The sequence below is a fragment of the Eurosta solidaginis genome, chromosome 4, assembly GCF_040869045.1.
Source record: "Eurosta solidaginis isolate ZX-2024a chromosome 4, ASM4086904v1, whole genome shotgun sequence".
In the NCBI taxonomy this organism is placed as follows: Eukaryota; Metazoa; Arthropoda; class Insecta; order Diptera; family Tephritidae; genus Eurosta; species Eurosta solidaginis.
This window is the reverse complement of record NC_090322.1, coordinates 111,514,666-111,529,514: the sequence shown is the minus strand read 5'-3', so window position 1 is coordinate 111,529,514 and position 14,849 is coordinate 111,514,666. Positions and strand designations below refer to the sequence as shown.

The following is a 14,849-nucleotide window of genomic DNA, read 5'->3' as shown; positions in this document are numbered from 1 at the left end:
TGCAGACTTTCGCATTGCGGTCATTATTAATATTCAATCCCTAGAAGGTTCAATGTAGTCATATCAATAGGTCCGGAGATGGTCGGGTTAGTACCTCAATGGTGCTTGTTACCGGAACGTAGAGAGATAATTTATTGAGGATTGCACAGTGACTTGCACATCTCCTTCACAGCACCTCATCGTAGCCGACTTCTTTGATGAACCCTAGCAGAGTTCTTGGCTTGAGGGATTAAATGTGGGAATGCACTGGCCATGGTGAGCCCATAAACTTAGCCCTAAGTTTTGAGATTGCTTCGTATTCTTGGAGGATATGGTCCGCCGTCTGCTGATCGATCACAAAATCGGCATGTGTTATTCGATAGTTTTGTATGTCGGGGTTGATTCTGGATAGGTAAGAGTTTAACCAAGAAGCCACAAAAGATTTGTAAAAGTTACGAGGACGTCGGGTTTTGGGATCAAGCCCAGAGCAACCTGTCCGATGCAACCATCCCTTGCACGTGACACACTGACAAGAGTATGACCGTCCTAAAAAGATTATTTTCCGGCAAACGCAGCAAAACCATTTCTCATGAGCGGGGTCAGGAGAAGGACACGGATTGGGTTCGATACCTTCCCGGAGGAGGAGAGTATGGCGCAGACCCGCTGCATGGATCTGCTGGGAGGATGATAATTTGTGGGAGGGGCGCAACAAACTAAACACTAGAGTCCGCCTGCTCATTACCCTGTACTCCCCTGTGGCCTGGGACCCAGTGCAACAGTATCACGTTGTGCACCCAAGGACCTGTGCTGACTTTATTTCGAACGCCAGAATTGCCTTTAGTGGGGCCTGACTGTCTGATTGAGTATGGCAATTGTTTCATTGGAGTATCAGCGCTGAAGGCTCAGCTTAGCGCACCAACATATGGCGAATACTTCCGCTTGAAAGCTGCTCGTATGTGCTTTTAGAGGTACTGATATTTTGGCTCTGGGTCCGGAGACTCTGGCTTCAATCCCCTCTGGCGTCTTCGAACCAGGGCCGTAGAGAGAAAATCCGGGCCCGGGACTAAAAAAATTTACGGGCCCCTATAAAAAATCCACTAATACATTTGATTAACGTGAATTAATGACGTTTCATTCATAAATCATTATTGATGGATTACATCAAACAAAATTTTTGCCACATCAACTAAATGATTTTTGGCTAAGAGCTGACAATAAAATTAACACAGAATATTTACTATTTGTTTTATTTTATTGTAACGTAGAAATAAAATTCTCTTTTAACAGCCACATATTATTTCAAATAACCTTTCTAGTTATTTGGTAACATTTTCATACATTTCTGATAAATTTAATGATGATTATAAATTTTAATTATTCAATATAGAATGTTCGGATATCAAAGAGTGGCTTTACTTGCTTTTTTCGCTGCAAAATTTTTTATAATAATATCAAAATTTAGCTGTCTTGCCAAAACGGATGCAACACAAAGCGTGGCAAGTCCTAAAACTCGCTCTTTAGATGAACACGATCTATGAAAGTCTTTCATTCTTGAAAGGACGCTGAAGGAACGTTCTGCACTAGATACTGTGACAGGTAAAGTGCAAAAGGTACGTAAACCAATACAAAAGTTGGGGGAAAATTGTATACATATTTTGAAAATAGACGGCATTTAGCAATTCCAATGGTGACAGACCTTTATCAAAATTTGCTTCGTAAATGTGTTTCAAGTGAACTATTTTACATTCTAAGCTTTGAGAAATATCCGACTTGTATTTTTCGACAAATTTTGCTGCGCCGGCCCGAACCTCTGTTTCATCCATGTCTTAAATTGCCACAAAAAGGAAAACTTTTCGTTCAAATTTCTCATAGCTGCAAATCGTTCAGTGATGCCAGTGATTACCGAATCAACGATCACCAAGAATGTATTGTTTTTGAAATCAGACTCTGAATCATCCGTAATCATCTCATTTAAATTATCTTCAGAACGCCGAAGAAAATAATTGCAGCCGTACAACATTCTGCAGCATCAACACCACATAAATTGATAGCGTTTTCTTTTCTGAAATAAATTGTTGCCTAAGTAAATGGTAATACTCTACCCCATCGGGTTAGGGGGTCAGAATATACCCGCGGTAGGTATGCCTGTCGTATGCGTAAGAGGGGACTAAAATATCAGATTCCAGGGGCTGTGTAGCGCAACCCTGCAGATTGCCAGCGCAATATATAGCTTCCCCAAACCTAATTGTCAACCTCACCTATCCGCGGCGAATCCTGTTTCACTAACAGACGCGGCTCTGGTGACCCCAAGCTCCTCATGGAACTTGGGATGGGGAGGGAGGGGATGGCCTGAAGGTTTAATGTGGTCACATAAATCGTTCCCGAGATGGTCGGGCTAGCACCTTAAAGGTGCTGTGGTACCGGAGCGTATCGGATCTGTATCCGGCAAAGGACCATCACATCGATAATACTCCTCAAAGCCTTCGGGGAGCAACCTTATCGCTACAACAACAACAACAACAATAGAGTTACTCCTACCCCAGAAAATGGTCAACATTTATAGTGCATACAAAGAACATTTCAACTCACCAAATTCACTCATATTAACAGAGTATATGTGGAACTTAAGAGCGAATTGAGAGTTTCACAAAGTTGCACTGCCACACCGCCATTTTATCACAGGGTAAAAGTGTAACGCTTTTGCGTTGCGAGCAGGCAAGAATTTTCACAAAAGAACGAAATACCCCGTAAAGGCGTTGCCTGTTTTTTAGAATAGAACAACAATGCTTGCGAAACACTTTATCCAGAAAAGAAAACGCTATCATAGCTGCGGGTTGCACAAGGCGAGTAATCAGCATTCGAGTTTTTGTCGAGAATGTGACGTAGTGCTCCGTTGTAAGCTCCTTTCATATTGGTGCCGTTATCGTACCCTTGTGCACGACAATCTTCAATAATGTATGGAAAATTAGATCAGCGATTTTCTGAGCAGTTTTTTGGTTACAATTCACGAAAGCCAAAATCTGTTCTGGAATTGTAAATTTGTTGCTTTCGAATTGAAATGGAGTGAGCGCAAAATGAACGTAGTCAACGTGACTAGCATCAAGCATAGCATCAACGATAATAGCAAAATACTTAGTTAATAATTTGGGAAAAATTTAAACAACGTGACATCAGGACGGACAAGGCGACAGCTGTTTCGATTATACCTTGTAAATCTCTTCAAAGCCTTTTCTCCCGGGAGTGGGATCGAACTCGCACTCCTACGATAGTTGAAATGGTTATAAACGCATTCAGCTACGTCATGCCTGTTGTAAAGTTTTTCCCAATTGCCTTCTTTTTGCATATTTTAATCTTTTACACATTGCACACTTCGTATGCAATTATGTGTTAAAGCTAAAAAAAATTGCTTCAAATAAATGTTTTCATACATTTAAAAAAGCAATATGGGCAATCCCCGATTATTAAAATCATACAAAATACTTAGCTTTCTTGCCTTGATCTAATATAGTTTCCCTCACATGCTTTGCACAAATTTCTATAAACTCTTTCTGAATGTCTGGGGAAAGATAGTGAACTTGTAAACGTTTGTGCTGCTATTGTGAAATCCTAACTTTCTCCAAATGATCTCTAAGTATAGGATCATAATGGCTTATGAGATCTTAAATGCCCAAAAAATGTCCATCCTTTCGCTTTTTGAAAAAAAAATAGTGTCCAAAATTCTATATAAAATTTCTTTCCACTTTTGAGTTTCATTGATTAGCTGTTCATTGATAAGTGTATCAATTGTAGCCTCCTTTCGAATTAGGTTTTGTAAAGATCGCCATTGAATATAACATTTAATGTGATCTTCAGTATTTTCGTGTGATGGCAGTTTAGCGTATAGCTTCTTCCATACCTGGAATTTCGAATATTCGCAGGACAACAAATGTTAGGTCGATTTAAAGTATTGGTGCTTAACAGACGACATGGTAGGCAATAAAAAGCATTGCTACTGGCACTCCACACCAACCAGTGACGCTCCACTTTCTCTCTATTTGGCAAGATTCTGTTTAACAACGAGGTAGGAAATTCCTCGTCATGACAATCACATGGAAAAATAACAGGGCACTTTTGATGTCCTCGACGAATTATTTCGTTCACTTCTTCAGATCGCAAAAACTCATTATTCACGGTACCGATATCGAAGTCGTTTAAATAATCTAGACTTTGATACAGAGTTGGTGGTATTGTTGGAAGGCTTTTTGAAGATGAACCTTCATCAGTGTTACCACGAAAACTTTACGATTTCGGATTCATGTAAACATATATTTTTGTTCGATGTTTTTATTGTCTCCTCACTGTTCGAGGGACCAGGTAAAAAATCATTATCAATATTCGTTGCTTTTGAAATTCGGCTTAAAATTTCCACATGGAACAACTAAAGACTCTCCTGAATTAAAAAAAATGTCTTAGTACCTCTAAATCGCGGGCCCCCTGAGAAATATCGTGCCCTGTGCTTGCCAGGCTAAGGCTCCAGCTATTAGGAGTGATAAAGCTGTCAGATCTAGAAGCAGCAAGTGGCTTAAGTTCTAGGAAGCTTCTAGTATTTGTCAAGAGGACGGAGTTTTTTTATAACATAGGTCCTGGTTCTTGATAGGGTTTTCAGCTTGGTCGTTAAAACAAACTTCTGGTAACACTACGGACTCATTCAGTCTATGTGAGATCCTCATGAACCGGCCACTTCAACCTAACCTATATTTTGTGTTTTGGTTTTTACTTTAGAATCTACCGGTTAAGTAAGCGATGTCAGCTAACTAAGCGCCTTCAAATGTAGATCCATAAGGAACATGAGGTCGCCAGAGCCTCGGCTGTTAAAGAAACAGGATTCGCCACGGGTAGGTGACCTTGACAATTGGGTTGGAGAGGCTATATATTGCGCTGGCAACCCATTGAAAGGATTGCGCTACAAAACCCCTTGAATCAATTTGTTATTTTAGTCGCCTCTTACGACAGGCATAGCTACCACGGGTATACTCTAAGCCCACTAACCCGCTGGAGCTATGAGAAGCGTGAGTGCACTTTGGGTGTCGCAAGGCCAGTTCCGTCGTGCCTGGTGTTGTTGGGTGAGCGGCCGGCAAGGCAGCAGGGTACACATGCACCATTCAGGAGGATACCCTCGCTGAGCCCAGAAAATCTGGGAAAATTAGATGTACTGCTCAGATCCAGCAAACGAGTATGTTCTGTACTGGCATATGATAAACTTGCAGACAACCAAACGTTTACTTTCCTGTCCAAAAGGGAATTGGTGCTCGTCACTGGTGCTAAAGAAGAATAGACGTAGTCATATCAATTCATTCCCGGGTTACTCGGGGAAAGCAGTTTTAGCAGTACTTTGCCCGTTTCAATTTGCACATCCATTCAAAGAACTTCGCATAATGGATTAAACATCATCTGCATTTATTCGTTTTTGTTTTTGTAGCACGCCTAATTTACTATCTATTACCCCAACATCTATCAATTATCCCTTGTTATAATCTTCGGGTTTCCCCGCTACCGGAAGATGCCTTGGCATGGTGGAGGTTCACTTGAATTTACTTTACAGGTACTGATTCTGGTTATCTGAAATCCCCTTGAGTATCTTGTATTTATTAAGCACTTCCGGTTATATTAAAAACTTATTATCTATCCTTACTGATATTCGTTTCTTTTTCATTCTAGGTAATTCGATTTGACGATGTGGGCATAGCAATATTCCAGCTGTGGCTGTAAGAAGAACGTACATTTGCTCAAACTACAAGAAAACTGCGACAACTGTCCCTCGGCCTTTTTAGTATCACATATAAGGCCCTGCCACGCATATTATGGGAAAGGGTCAAGTTCAAAGGCTCAACATCACCTGCAAATCGACTTTGATAGCACGAAATGGGGCTGCATATATCCCATATTATATCTACAACACTCATATCTATGCAAACTGATACTAACAACACCACCCGCGCAGGAAAAATTGAGCACCATCAGTGTGAGCTTCGAAACTCAAAATGGTTTCAGAAAGGGCACGACTACGAATGAGTTTATGTCTTTACATATGTAGTTTGTACATATAAATATGCACATATGTAAGGTTTACCAGAAAATTAAGGAAATTATTTGTAAAAACCATTGTATACATAATTTATTCATAAGAGTCACACGTACACTATTTTGAGAGAGCGCATGCGTTACCTTTTTAACGACAGCAATGTAAAAGTCCCCTACAAGAATACTGACTATCATATGACTATCATCTGATTGTCAGCAATGTCAACCTAACGATCAGCGCCTCATACAAACTTTCTATCACAAACTTAAGGGGACTTGCGCAAATGTGATGTAAACAACTGTGGACGTGTGAGTTTTTGTCTCCTTCTTATACACCAACATGGCCTACTGATTAAGTATATAGCCGTACTGCTCACTCTCATTCCTTTTCCTGGATCAGTGCTGACACTCTAACTATCAAAAAGTGTCATAAATGATAGTTTACTGTAGATATCAGGTTTGACTGTTATACTATCATAAATGACCATTGTTATATTCCGCCAAAAACGAAACAATGCTTTTTGCTTTTTATTTACTTTATTTCATTACGTTTTTAATTTTGTACGTGATAAAAGCATACGTGTTTCTTGTTTGTTTCAAATAAATAGTTTTATAAGAAATCGAGTTCAGAATGTTCAATTTAAATTCAGAAAATAACAAAACAACAGAAGAGCGCTTTCCTCATGCGGAAACACATTTAAAAATGAGTCACCACTAACCACTATTATTTTTCGCGTATCAATGTTTTTAGTGCGCCCCATACATTCCGACAGCTTTTGGTATTTTTTAATATTATTTTCGATTTTTTTTCTTTTAGCATGGAGCGTTGAAATGCTCTCTTTTTCATTTTTTAAACTTATTTTTTATATGGGTTTCGTCGGTTGAAAATGGCGTAATTTAAAAAATAACAAAACAAGCGTGATAATTATTTGATTGTCATATGACAGTCAGTAGTGACAACATGATTAAATCGGATAATCTGTTCTCGCATACATAAAATTCCGTTGAGAATTATGTATCTGTCTCACATGCATTATGGTATCTGCTGTATGTTCTTTTGTTCTGTACCAGGTGTCCGAAGCCTTCCCAGTTTCAGTCCTTTTTCATGATTATAGGCTGTCGTTGGGAACATGCGGACATGCGTGAGCGAAATAAGGAACATACATAAATTTGAGTATCAATGTTTACGTCATCGCAGGATCAGCATTGTCAATTACAAGTGTGAGTGTATTAGTAAAACTATCAGCGTTTCTTGTAGGGTCATTAAACCGATAATTGATGACCAAGTTATTGGTAACGATTAAGTAATCGATTAGGTAACGGGTACCTGTCTTGTAGGGTCATTTGTAGTAAGCACGGTTGCCACATCATGTTTTCATTTGGGACCAAAATTCATCGAAAAAAGGACCAAATCTCAAAAAAGGGCCAAATTTTTCTTTTAGTTTATTGTTATACAAATAATTCGGCAGTTTACTAGAGTGTCGTTTCGTTGTGAAATATAAAAACAGGATTTTTCCTTGGTTTCCTACAAAAAATAGATACCATCAGCTGAGTTTAAATTAATAAATAGAAAATAAATATTAAAAGTATACAAATACTACGTTAATTATTTAGGTATAACATTTCCACATTTCTAGGATAAGCCTATGTCTTTCACCAAAGTTAATGACAATGTGTTTGCCCAAGGATCCAACACATCTCTTTTTAATGCCTCGCCTAAATTATCTCGTTGGTGAAATGTCATTGTTCTGTTACATTTTGTTGACTGAGCAATTTTTATGTTAAGAATTCCATTGAAGTAAATTGAAAATTATATGTGAGTTAACGAGTGTGTGGCAAATTTTGTGAGCAGTATTTTGAAAAGAAAAGAAAAGTACCAAAATCGTGGCTACTTTCTAAAAAAAGGCCAAAATTGAAAAAAGGAACCAACGGACCAAATGGGGTTGGAAGGGCCAAATTGGCAATAGTAGTGTATTAAGTATGCGCGCTAACATGTATGTATGTACATTTGTGAATACGAAAATAGCAGTGAAATTCTAAATGGTATGACTTTAACATTATAGCTGTGTTTTTATACATACATATGCACTCAAACATTATATGGACTGCTTAAGGCGTAATTTTATCTATTATGAAATTTTTCCGCCTAAAATTAGTACTGCTAAATTGCGGTATGCATTATACTCAGTTGCAACTGAAATGTGTCTCTCCGTTTTATCTCTGCGTCATTCTCCACTTCTATGACCGAAAAAGGGTGTGTGTCCACTATTAATTGTAACCGATTCAGCTATAGGTTATACACTATGACCAAAAGAGGTGCGTGCCTCCGCTATTCAGAACAACCCGTTTTGTAGCAAGTTATTTACCACTGCTGCGAGTCTTCAATAATTGCCGCTAGATGGACCTCCTAAACATTATCTAATCGTTTTTATCGAGCAAGAAGAGCAAGTTGTATTTCATAATTTCTGTTCTTTAGGATGGGCCAGATATAAAAAGTAAAATTTTTTCTTTTGGTATAGTAAAAATTTTGTTGAGAACAACGAAAAAGATGGTCCTTAAAAATTGCAGTTTTTAATTTTTATCTTAAGAAGTGCTTCATCGCGATTTTAGTTTCTCCATACAAAATTATATGGGCAGGTTTTGATTTTTTATTTGAAGTGTATCTGCGCTTTAACGACTGGGTCTTAAATGATGAGCAATCCCCATTCGTATAAAAAATTGGACGATCTACAAAAAAGGTCTAAAGAGATTTTTCACTAAGACGAATCGTTTTTAAGATATTCTGGGTTGAATCTCAACCCCAAATGCAAAGATCTGCATATTTTACCTAAACTTTGAACCATTACTTAGGCTCTTAAGAAGAATTTTGGTTATGCAGTGTTGAAGCCAATTAAATTTGAGTAAGACAAAGTGTGAGTTTCAAGCAGCTGAAAAGCCGTGTTGATTTAAAAAAAAAAAATTTAAGACTAACTTACGCACTTTTGCCATATATTCCAGGAGAATAATAGAGTTTTCTTTTCTGAAATAAATGTTTTCCTAAGTAAATGGTAAAGCCTTAATAGAGTTACTCCTACCCCAGAAAATTTTCAACATTTATAGTTCGTGCAAAGAACATAAATGGCTACCCCGTGTATTAGCTGATTTTCAAAAACGCACACAGAATTTGTGAAGTTATGAAAATAAATTGCCACGATCAGCTGGTTTAGCGGGGTTGTACTGCCACACCGCCATTTTTTGCAGGGTAAAAGTGTAACGCTTTTGCGTTGCGAGCAGGCAACAATTACACAAAAGAACGAAATACCCCGTAAAGGCGTTACCTGCTTTTTAGAATAGAATAAAATATATTTACAACTCTTGCGCCGCGTACAAAAATTATAACACTTTTGCCACAAAAGAAAACGCACTAAGAACAGATCATTAAGTAAATGTCATTAAAGCGTAGGTACACATCGAATAAAAATTCCCCATGTAATTTGTAAGAGAAAACTAGATTCGCATGATGCACCTCTTAACATTAAAATTAAAACCAGCAATTTTGACAGGCTAAATTTTTCGTTGTCCTAAACAATATTTTCTAATAGCATGAGATAGCAGGAGATCTACTCTAGTGCGTACATATGAAAACTGATATGTACAATGTGCATGCCAGGGTTGCCGTTTGGATACAATTGTATACATTTGAATACATTTTTAATGAGTGGATACAAATAAACAAAAAATCTAAAATGTATACATTTTATTTTGGAAAATTGAAGCTCTGTCCCTGTCATGGGAACTACACATTTTCAGTACGATTTCTAAAAAATGTTTTAATATGCAGTTTTATAGTAAATCAAATTTTAGAATGATATTAATTTTTTTCTTTATATCTATATTATATATATAGATAAACCGTATTTCTTCTACATAAGTATTTTGTTGGTATTAGTTTTGTTTAAAATAAGTAGTGTTTGTTAAAAAACGTATAAAAAATAATTCCGTTTAAATAAACGCGTTTCGATATGTTAAATATGAAAACCTTTATAACAGCGACATTTATTTAAAACTGAGCGTTGGTAAAATTTTATAAAATTCAGTTGTGTGATCCGTTTAGCCAAAATAGTGCGGTGATGTTTTGTTTTAAATATTATTAATTTCAGAATTTTGTTTCACACATTATATAAAATTCAGAGGAAATGACTCAAAAACTATGTATCAATCTATTAAAACGAATTGATACATTTTTTCAGGAATGATACACTTTTGGAACAAAAAAAATTGCGCGAGTGGCAACGCTGGAACATAAATTCAAGGTAGCGAGCATACTTACTACAAATGATTTGAGTAATGAGTAAATTTAGTTGCATGAATATGTTGATTGTGTATGTGTTAGCACAAACTGATATGTTTGCTACTATAACGGTTTCTAAAATACATCTCGCTCTACTATTTTTCGAAAATCAGAGAAAAGTTTGTATTTCGATATGTTTCAAATGGCATGCGCGCAGGATTTCTGCGCTAACGGGTACATATGAAAAAGTGCATATTAGGATAGGATAGGATAGGTTAGGTGGTAGCTGCCCTGATAAGGATAGCTCACTTGGACAACACGAAGGTCCGTTGTGATACCACATACACCAAAAATAACGGTGACCTAGATCCAGCTACTTAGAGAATCGTTGGGTAGCAACGATAAAGCTCCGAATGATACCGACCTCAACTTTGGATATATCCTCGGGAGATCCAAGTGAGTCGCGACCGAAGTACTTTCGCCTAATTCTGGCAAAAGCTGGACAATCAAGCATAAAGTGATTTGGTGATTCCACCTCATCATCCTCCATACAGCTGCAGCAGGATGGAGTTTCCAGTATATTGAGACGTACCGCATGGATACCCATGGGACAGTGCCCTGTCAAAACCCCAATGACCATTGATAGGTGAGCCTTAGTGAACCCAATTATTTCAGCAGACCTCCTGCCATCCACTTTCGGCCAGAAAGATCTTGCTACCCTGCAAGACGTGGTATCCGCCCAATGTTTGCTGAGCTGATTCGAGGCCCAGCTATGGAGGAGCAATCCACAGGTGGCCAGCGGGATCCCGAAGTCCCTACAGCCATCTTCATCCGGTTCAGTTGTACCGATGCGGGCTAAGAGATCCGCTTGACAGTTACCCGGGATATCACTATGGCCCGGGACCCAGATAATCTTAATTGTAAAATAATTCGATGCAATCGCAAGCGAGGTCAGGCACTCCCAGACCACCCTCGATCGCACTGTAGTTGAGCTCAAGGCCTTGATAGCCGATTGGCTATCAGAGTAGATGTTAAGCATATTAGGGTGGTTCGAAAAAAATTTTGTCCAAATTCTATCCTCTGAAATGTTTCAATTTGATGTAAAAATAAAACGTTCACCAAAGTTTGGTCCTATTATTCCACCCTAAGTGGTACTCGAAAAACGGATTTCCCGCCTAGTTTTAAGGTCTTGTACAAGCTACAAACAATTTATATAATTTTTTTCTCTAATCATATCATTTATAAACACTCTTTAATATATTGAGACCTTAATTACGATTTTTGTCCAAAAGTCGTGGCCATTTGAAGTTGTGTTCTTTGACGAAATTGTGTAAACAGTTATTTCACACTTAAAAAGTGTATTGAAATGATAAAGCATAAATTCACATAGCCGTAACTAAAACAATATAATAACAACATAAATTCGTAATTAAGGTCTCAATACCTTAAGAGTGTTTTCAAATGATATGATTAGAAAAAAATCATAAAAACTTTTTGTAACCTGTACAAGACCTCAAAACTAGGCAAAACGGCACATAAAAGATTTTCGTAAAAAGTTGAGTAAATTCAAGTTTGGACAAAAAATAGTTGTTGCCATGTTAACGAAATGGGAAAATAAAATAAAAATATCGTACCCTGTAGAGTGGAGTTATAGGACCCATCTTTGGTAAGGGTTTTTTGTTTTTAATAAAATAGAAACATTTGAGAGGATAGAAATTGAAAAGTTGTTTTTCTCGGAATACCCTAAAGCACATATGTACATACATATGTACCCGTTATCAGAAATCCTGCGCGCAAGCGGGAAAATACAAACACGAAATATGCACAAACTTTCCTCTGATTTTCGAAAGAAAGAAGACCGACATGTATTTCATAAACCGTTATAGTTGCAAACATCATCAACACAAAAACAATCAACATATTGATGCAACTAAATTTACACATTACTTAAATCATTGTATGCGCGCTGACATGTACATTGTACATGTGGACATATGTATGTATGTTCATACGTGTTTTCGCGAAGCGTCTGCTGGCTTCAGACTTAAGGGCCCATTACTGATACTTAGCATAGACTTCACTTGACTTGGCGTAAACTTGGCAATTTAGCACCGATTATACTCCACTTAGCGCATACACTCTGGAATCATAATCAATAAATGTCAATCTGTATGTCAAAATGAAATGGAAACAAACAAATGGCATCTCAAAATGTAAACGTCACTTAGAACTTACATAGAAAATCAAAATTCAACAGACTTCTAAGTCAAGTTAAGTGTTGCTAAGTTTTGAGTAATCAGCAACATGCAACTCAATGATTTTCGAAAGTTATAATTTATGTTTATTAGGGTCGGCAAAATATAAAATTTAATTTTTCCTTTTGGTATAGTGAAAATATTTTTCAGGACAACGAAACATTTAGGCAATCAATAAGGTATAAATTATTGTAGTCGTTAAGGCTCCATTACTGATACTTAGCATAGACTTGACTTGGCTTGCGAACTGTCACTTACAGTTCTGTTAAATGAACATTGCATGTTACTGATTACTCAAAACTTAACTTGACTTAGAAGTCTGTTGAATTTTGATTTTCTATGTAAGTTCTAAGTGACGTTTACATTTTGAGATGCCATTTGTTTGATTCCATTTCATTTTGACATTTTGTCATACAAATTGACATTTATTTAAAAATAAATTTCAACGCTGACTATGATGCCAGATTTTATGCACCAAGAGGAGTATAATCGTGGCTAAGTTGCCAAGTTTACGCCAAGTCAAGTCAAGTCTATGCTAAGTATCAGTAATGGGGGCTTTAGGGAGCTGTACGTCGTGTTGTCACGAAGTGTCTGCTGGCTTGAGTCTTAAGCTAGCAGACACTGCCGTTTCTCGGAACCGGACGCAGCTTTAAATTTTTTTTTCGGTATTAAATTGCCAATAAATGTAATCATCCCTATTACGCTTGTCAATAGTGAGAAAATTAGTGTCGACGCTCATCAATTGGTATCGGCGTTGTCAACGTCGATAACTATTGATAGGTGTTGACGCTATTTTGGTATTGGCTAAAACAATATTGAAGTTGTGTTGACGTGACGCGACACAAAGTTTGTCGACACAGTTTTTGGCGACGACAAGCGCGGCAATACAGAATTCAACTATTAAAAATTCAAAAAATAAGCTTTTTTATGATTTGTATGCTTCTTATTTATTAATTTTTTATTCAATTTTAGAAAATAGTCAAAATAACCAACAACAGTCAGTTTAGTCGAATTGTGGTAATGTTCTAGGGTAGCGGTCGACTGCTAAAACACGCCCAAAAAATTCAGGACAGGTACCAAAAGACACGTATTGACCTAGATTTTAATAATCCGAATTCGGAATATAAAAATTCTACTTGCGTTAGGAAAATTTTTCAAAAACAGTTGCAAGCTTTCAAGTGGTTCATTAAAAGGTTTTTGTGAAATTTCAAGGATTTTTTATTTCCGCCTTCAGATTACTAATACCGAGGTCAATTCGGGTATTTTGATACCCCTCTCGAATTCGATTAAGTTTTCCAATAGTGCACCACGCTCTGGGAGGTAGGGAGTTGCTAATGGTGTACTAGAGAGAAATCCAATCATCTACAATATATTCACTAAAGTTCGTAAACAAATTCCTTGTGTGTATTTTGCCCGGAATGCTTAATTGTGCACTAATAGATTTCAGCAGTTATTTAGATCCACAAATTGTCCACTAAACAAAAAATTAACTCAATACAAATTGTAAATAAACAGTTGTCAAAAATATAGGGATCGTTTTTTATCGATATCACGTCGACATCAATACATTGCCGTAGTAAATACCAATTATGCATTGACGTGACATTGATGTTGATATGACGTGATGTCGACGAAGATAAGAAGTGATGGTTGACGTTGGCAACCTTAATAGGGGAGAATACAGGCATGCTTAACCAACGAAACGATATCATTTCGTTACGATAATCAACGTTAATAAACGAAACAAAGTAATTTACGTTAATTTGTCTTAACGTTAATAAACGAAACGAAACGACTTTGTTTCGTTTATTAACGTTGATTATCGTAACGAAATGATATCGTTTCGTTGGTTAAGCATGCCTGGGTGAATATCAATTATCCAAGTCGTTCGGAAGCTGTAGGTCGTGTTTTCACGAAGTGTCTGCTGGCTTGAGTCTTAAGCTAGCAGACACTCCCGTTTCTCGGAACCGGAAGCAGCTTTAAATTTTGTTTTTGCGGTATTAAATTGCCAATAGATGTAATATCAATTATCCAAGTCGCTCGGAAGTCGTAGGTCGTGTTTTCACGAAGTGTCTGCTGGCTTGAGTCTTAAGCTAGCAGACACTCCCGTTTCTCGGAACCGGACGCAGCTTTAAATTTTTTTTTGCGGTATTAAATTGCCAATAAATGTAATATCAATTATCCAAGTCGTTCGGAAGTCGTAGGTCGTGTTTTCACGAAGTGTCTGCTGGCTTGAGTCTTAAGCTAGCAGACACTCCCGTTTCTCGGAACCGGACGCAGCTTTA

General features: G+C 37.4%; 2 protein-coding genes across 11 annotated transcripts in view; one reads left to right on the top strand and one right to left on the bottom strand.

Moving 5' to 3' along the window:
* The window catches only part of Nna1 (Nna1 carboxypeptidase), a 725,779-nt gene extending 718,061 nt beyond the window's left edge, over window positions 1–7,718 (top strand). For 2 of the 4 annotated variants that reach the window (XR_010952783.1, XR_010952782.1), the window contains one exon: window positions 5,677–7,717. The gene's annotated coding sequence lies outside the window, so the exon portion shown is untranslated. Of the gene's footprint in view, window positions 1–1,366; window positions 1,590–5,676 lie in introns of all 4 variants that reach the window. The other 2 variants (XR_010952781.1, XR_010952780.1) reach the window with 2 other exon arrangements.
* Window positions 1–14,849, bottom strand: part of Nadsyn (NAD synthetase) — a 1,223,365-nt gene that overhangs the window by 1,169,443 nt on the left and 39,073 nt on the right. The gene's annotated exons all lie outside the window — the stretch shown is intronic.